Source organism: Mustela nivalis (assembly GCF_964662115.1).
Source record: "Mustela nivalis genome assembly, contig: HAP1_SCAFFOLD_495, whole genome shotgun sequence".
Classification (NCBI taxonomy): domain Eukaryota; kingdom Metazoa; phylum Chordata; class Mammalia; order Carnivora; family Mustelidae; genus Mustela; species Mustela nivalis.
Window position 1 is genome coordinate 323,393 of NW_028136161.1, and position 6,808 is coordinate 330,200.

A 6,808-nucleotide genomic window follows, 5' to 3' on the forward strand; every position below is an offset into this window, starting at 1 on the left:
ATTTATTCATAGGAAAGGAAATCATGACAAATGTGATGAAACCTGGACTTTTAAGCCATGTGAAAATAAGTGAGAGGAAGTCCAAAAGCTAAGTGTATGCAGGAATAGAGATATAGAAAGATACTACAAAAAAGATATATTTTCCCCTTTTATGTGGAATCTGAAACCAAGAAGAGAAAAGGAGAAAAGCAAACTCAGCAAAAGCCTTCAGATTGAAGGAGCCATAAACAGAGGGCAGAGGGTGGGGCAGGGATTGAGTGAATCATGGAGAGCTACAAACTTCCAGTTGTAAGAGAAAGATATAAGAGGGATGTCATGTACAGCCTTATGACTACAGTTCATACTGCTCTATGGTGTATTTGAGAGGTGTTAAGAGAGGCCATCTGGAGAGATCTCATCACACAAAGAAGAACATTTCCTTTCTTTGCTCTTTCTTTTCTCTTTGTATCTCTAAGAGGTGATGGTGGTCAACTTATTCTGGTCATCCTTTTAGGGCCTAGGAAAATTAAATCATTGTGTTGTGTAGCTGAAATGGTGCTCAGTGTCAATTCCTTCAATACAACTGGAGCCAAGGATATTTTACCATTCATAATGAACCTCATGAAAGTTGACTTGGCAAAGGAATGACAGGTAAACCAAACTGAAAACAGCAGAACCTAAAGTCGGTAGGTTATGATAGGCATAGTAACATCCAGGCCACGTGCATCAACACTGGGTTCTGAGTTGAAAAATTAGTGAATTAAAATTCAAGTGGATGCAGTAGAATGTTCAATTTGGGTTTTGTTTAAAAACATGATCAAGGAATAAAATGTCTCAAGACATTAACTCTGAAAATTACCTTCTTGCATAAAGTTGTCCTGTTTGGGGCAAGTCTGATTTTAAACTTTGAAAAAGGCACAGAAGGACAACATTTTGTTTGCTCCATGTTGTCTCAAGGAAAATGGCTGAAGTCAAATGGCTGAGATAGGACCTAACTGGAAGGGTATTAATAGTCAGATGAAATGGTCCTGTGTTCATTTCACCATCTTAGCAAATTACACTTTCCAGTGTAATTTGTTGTTAGGTCATGAAGTCCATGAAGTTCAAGGAGTACATTCTAAATGTCGTGAAAGCAGTAATATCTTTGTCTAAGCTCCCTGGAACTCACCTTCCCATTTCCTTACATCTTGTCCATCTAAAGCTCTTTAGCATGACTCAGACTCTTCCCATGAGCGCTTCCTTCCAGCCCTTGGCAAACACCATTCTACTTTCTGTCCTTAGGAATCTACGTTATGTAGGACCTAAGAGTGGAGTCAAAGTTGGTGTTTTCATGAATACTCCTTTCACTTAGCATACTATCCTCAACATTTGCCCATATGGTGGGGCATGCCAATGTTTTCTTCCTCTTTACAAAATGAATACTATCCCAACGACTGTAAATACATCTTTTCTTCCCTGGACAGATACTTGGATTGTGTTCATGGATTAGCTTTTAGGAACAACGTTGGCATGAAAAGGTGTGCTCAGATAAATCGTCAAGACTACCCTGTCCGTTAATTTGGTTATCTACTGCAGAAGTGCAATGACTAAAACACATGGCATTTTCAAAGTTGATTTTTATGAAGGACTGCCTTACTAATACCAAAACAATGCCCTTAAATATTCCTATCACACACAAAAAACATGGTTCCAACTCCTCTGCATCTTGGCCAACACTTGAACTTTTCGAGTATTCTAAGTATTTCCCCAGCCAGTATCCATGGCGAGTCAACTTCATGGATATGAAATGGTATGTCATTGCTTGTTATAATTAGGATTTCCTGAAATATTATTGCTGGGAAGTATCCTTTCCATTTCCTTCCATTTGTATAGCTTCGAGGTTATTTCTCTTTCCCATATGTACATTCACACAAACATTTTTTTTAAGATTTTATTAATTTATTTAACAGAGAGAGATCACAAGTAGACAGAGAGGCAGGCAGAGAGAGAGAAGGAAGCAGGCTCCCTGCTGAGCAGAGAACCCGATGCGGGACTAGTTCCCAGGACCCTGAGATCATGACCTGAGCCGAACGCAGTGGCTTAACCCACTGAGCCACCCAGGCGCCCTCACACAAACATTTTATTTATTTACTTGTTTGTTTGTTTATTTATTTATATTGGTGTTGTTGAGTTTCTGGGATCTCTAGATATTGTGGGTATTGAGAACCTGTCAGACCCATGGTTTGCAAACATGCTCTCCCGACTTCTGGACTGTGCTTTCCCTTGGTTGATAACGTCATTCAAGTCACAAAGATTTTAAGTATCCTGAATGTCCAGTATGTGAGTTTCCTTTTCTTTTCCATCCTGTGCCTTGCAGGTCGTATCCATGAAATCATTGCGCAATCCTGTTTGTGAAGGTGAGGAAGATGGATGCTGCGGCGCTCGGAATTCAGAGATGAAACAGGATCGCTGGTGGAGGCAGGCAGCAGCAGGAACTGGAGACGCACAGGCCTGATGCTGGGGTCCTGACCAGATGCGATGGCGCGATAATAGGAATAGGTACGGTGGGAGAGCAGGAGCCGTGTACTGGAAATGGTACCCTGCCCATTTGGGGCACCACTATGTGTGGTGATGGCAACAGTGACACATAGGACTGGACATGTCCCCAAGCTCAGCCCTTCTTCAAAGGGAGCCTTTTATTGCACCCTGTTCCAGTCCTGTTTGAAGGGTTTCTTAATCCGACGAGGGACATAGACTTCTTCCACGACAAAGGGTGATGATAGTGGTGTGGTGACACCTGTCTCCGAGGAACTTCTCATCCCTCTATCGTGAGCCAATGTGACAGGTGAGCCACTGTCTGGAGTCAGCCGCCAGGAAGGGGTTCGAATGCCTCAAGGACACTGGGAACAACCTCCAAGCGGGACCAGTCTGTCATTGCCATGCTGAGTTGAATTCAGGTAAGACATTTGTACCCTTGTTGTGTGTTCCCAGTTCATGGTCACATAGTTCTGCAGGTTCTTCTATGGGAGAGAGGGCAGGGCCGTGTCTGAAGGGGAGCTGGAGAGCTCTGGCACGTCCACGACTGAGATGGAGACCCTGCCCCTAGTCATCCCACAAGTGAACAAAGAATGGACGTCATGCAGCATCCACCTTCCAGCCACTACTATTCATGCCACCTTTCTGGAAAACTTGTAGTGAGGCCCTTGGAAAGGATGGAGGGGGCGCACCTGTAGTCACTCCTGTGGCACATAGGGATATTACCTCCCCTTCCAGTTTCCCCCAACTCCCTTCTCCTCTCTAACTCCCCATGTGCTCCATGCTATTTATTAAGCTCCTCTGCTTGTTTCTTAAGGAAGAGCCACGCATCGTTTTTCTCCCTCTCTGGTGCCTTCCCATTCAGTTTTCCCTCCCTTCCCCTGTGATTATCAAATGGCTTCATGCATAGGTGGAACTTAAGACCCAGGGCAGGGGATCCCAGTGGGCTTTCTTTCAGTGAGGTTATTGTGTACCTTTCCATGTTTGGCCACATTTCGCTTTTCCTGGGCAGTGACCCATTCCAGTGATATGTGTCCATTGTGTGTGGGGGGACGGGGGTTCTTCATTCTTGCTCAGGGAGTTGGGATCCTGAAGCTGGTGTCAGGAGAACCTCCTCTGTGTTCCTGTTCCACTGGTGCCCTTGTGGGGCCTCCCTTTCCTTCTCTGATAGACGATGAGAGATCCAGTTGTGCAATGTTTTCCAGAAGGCACTCTAGCTCCAGTATTCCAGGGGCTAGAAATAGCCAGCTTTGGTTTAGTCCACCAAACACGGGGTAGCAATATTTCCTTCAACTGCTTCATGAAGACACACAACCAAGTAGAATGGAAATACCAGAGGAGCGTAGCTCCAAGGAGACGTGGGTGAAATGCTTTTACGATAGCCAATATCATAGGAAGGTGTATTTTTTCTGTGATCACAGAGGTGGGCACTGGCCTTTCCATATCAACAGATGTCACTTTTGTCTTTGGGCTCTTTCACTGATCTTTAATGTGCATTCATGTACAGCCTGAGGAGACCTGATTGGGAAACTCTCAGAGCGTAATCTCATCTCGATCTCCTAATACCCACTTTTGAAAGACAATTTTGAAAATACAGTCTAATGGATGTACAGTATTTTCGTTGTTTCAGTTGAAGAGTAGGGATTCAGGAGTTCTGTATGTGACTCCGTGCTCAGCACAGTAAGTGTCTTCTTAATCCCCACCCCCTCTTCCACCCATCCGCCCACCTGGTTCCCACCAGTATGTTCCCTAAATTTGAGCCGGTGTTTTTGATCGCCTCTGTTTCCTGATTCCCTTTATTCTTTTCTGTTTCTGAGAAGTCACACATGAATCAAAGCCCATGTTAACAAAACACCCACGGATGTTAAGTCTTCCGTCTGTATCTTGTTCTGTGTGAATTGTGGAGAAGAGACCACCAGGTTCAGTCCACAGTGGCTCCCAGGGTTCCCCATCCCTGCTCTGTACCTGCCTGTCTCTCCTCTGAGCGGTTGCTGAAAGGTTTCTGACCAAGGGAACATAGGGCAAGAGATGGTCTTTGACAGCTTCAAGCTTTCATGACCAAACCCGTTGTCACTTCCCTGGGACTCTCTTGTGTTCCATCACTTTCTGCCCAGTATCCCGGAATTTGGCAAGCCAGCACTGGTGTTTCGAATGGTCTTGCACAGAGGCCACAGTGGAAGCAGCGTAGGAGTGCCCAGGCTACTAGGGAGAAAGGGACTCAAGCTAAGGATTTTGCTTCCACTGAACAAACTGTCTTTCCTGACATCCTGCCTCCCTATACTCTGGAGGAGAAGAGGAGGAGAGGCCTGTGGGGGTGGACCAAGACCTGCCTAGCTCTTAATCTTCCTGACAATCAAACACCTCTTTGTGGCCACCAGACGGTTGCGCATCGATCTCTTCCTGGTGGTGAAAGAGAGGATGTTTTGTCCACTGGTCCGCTGGCAAGTTGTCTCTCCGTGTGCTCCGGGGACAGGTGGCCAGGGCATTAGCTGCGAGCATGCTGGAAGTGCAGAGTGTCAGGTCCTTCTCAGGGGTACTCAGTTGGAATCTGCCCTTTGCTGAGAAACCCTGGGCATCAGAGCCTGAGAGGGTCGTCCCCCAAAAAGCACTGGGGAATGTTCCACAGAGGGAACGCTAATGGGCCACCTTGATCCACCAGCGGGGAAGGGGTGGTTGTTTCCTGGGCCCTTTAGGCCATTTCTCTCTGACGAGAACCCCCTGAAGGGTTGATTCCCCAGTGGCCCTGGTGGGGATGGTTCTGGAAGAAAGGAAAGAACACCCCCCAGGCTGGGATTTAGAGTCGAGATAAAAGCTAAGCCTGCACCCAACAGCAGGAGCTCCAACTCGCCCAGGCTGAGCGACTGCTCAGGAGCTCTGTGTTGTGCTTTGGCTAGGTCCTTATGTGTCAGCTGATGGTATAAGGGATTTTTCTTGTGGTGCTGGATCCTGTCTTCTTAGATTCCCTGGCGCTGTATCTGCAAGTTTGGGGACCCTTGGCGTGTCCTTTTGCTTCCATGTAAATTTGGACATCCTCTTTGGATTCCGGGTTGACCCAGTGCTGGTTGGGTAGCATGTAATTGAACTTCCATGGATTCGTGGTCTCTCCAGGGTTGCTCTTAGGGTTCATTTGGCGTTCCATAGCATCGTGCTGAGAAAAGATGTGTGGGATGATATCCACCTTTTGGAGTTTGTTGAGACTTGGGTTGTGCCCTAACGTGTGATCTACTCTGGAGAATGTTCCATGTGCACTGGAAAGCACTCCGGATGCTGCTGTTTCAGGGTGGAAGGTTCTGCATCTACGTGTTGAAACGGGTGCATCCCTCAAAGCCATAGATTCCCTGTTGATTGTCAGTTGGGATCCTGTGTCCATTAGCAGATGTGGGGTGTTAGAGTCCCCCACTGCATGGTACTGCTGTCAAAGGTGACTTTATGTTTGTTATGCACTGTTGGATGCCTTTGGGTGCTCCCATGGTGCGTGTCTACATATTTCGAGATGTTCTCTCCTATTACATGGCCTCCCTTGCGAGGAAGTAGTGTCCTTCTCTGTGGCTTCGTACCTCCCCACTTTGGTTCAGAGTCTGTTGTGTCTGGAGAGAAGGATTCCTACCCTTGCTTCGTTTCACATCCATTTGCATGATAGATGCTTCTCCCCTGCTCACATTCCATGTGTGTGTTGGTCTACTGCGTCAGGCGAGTTCCCCATTTCAGACAAGTGAGTGGAACATGGGTGTGTCACCTGGTGGATGATGGAGACCAGGGACTTCAGAACCACCTGGACCTGACAGTGCCCTTGGCCAGCCAGGAGAGTGTGGGCGTTCTCTGGTCAAGGATCTGAACCTTTATCCTGGCAAGGGAGAACCAATCTCTGCTCGATCAGGCCCCAGCCAGGGAGCAGTGGCTACCATGGACCTGACCAAGAGGGTCAGGGGCCTGAAGGGCCCCACGGCCTTGCCAAGAACTGCATAACGAAATGCAGGATGGCTGGACATCCTAGGTCCTAGGTCAGCATAGATGTGAATAGAGCCAGGGACACCTCCCAGTTTCTTTCGTTTTTCTCCAGCCTCACCCAAAAGAAGCAGGGAAAAGGAATCTAGAGATCCTGGATAAGGATCCCAGGGGGATTCCAGTCTTGGTAAAGGGTGAAGCTAGAGAGCCTATAGGGAAACTGAGGACGGGACGTCCCGCCTGCCCTCCTTCCAGTTACAAAATATCTTCCTCAGATTTTGGAACTTCCGCAGACAGGATTGGATCTCTTTGCATGTGTTTTCCCTACATCGTGCTGATGCAATTCAGGAGACTGAACTCGGCAACCGTC

General features: G+C 47.1%; 1 protein-coding gene across 2 annotated transcripts in view; it reads left to right on the plus strand.

Moving 5' to 3' along the window:
• The window catches only part of LOC309857203 (ral guanine nucleotide dissociation stimulator-like), a 211,573-nt gene that overhangs the window by 44,323 nt on the left and 160,442 nt on the right, over window positions 1-6,808 (plus strand). For both annotated transcript variants that reach the window (XR_014307537.1, XM_082750010.1), the window contains exon 3: window positions 2,336-2,915. The gene's annotated coding sequence lies outside the window, so the exon portion shown is untranslated. The remainder of the gene's footprint in view (window positions 1-2,335; window positions 2,916-6,808) is intronic.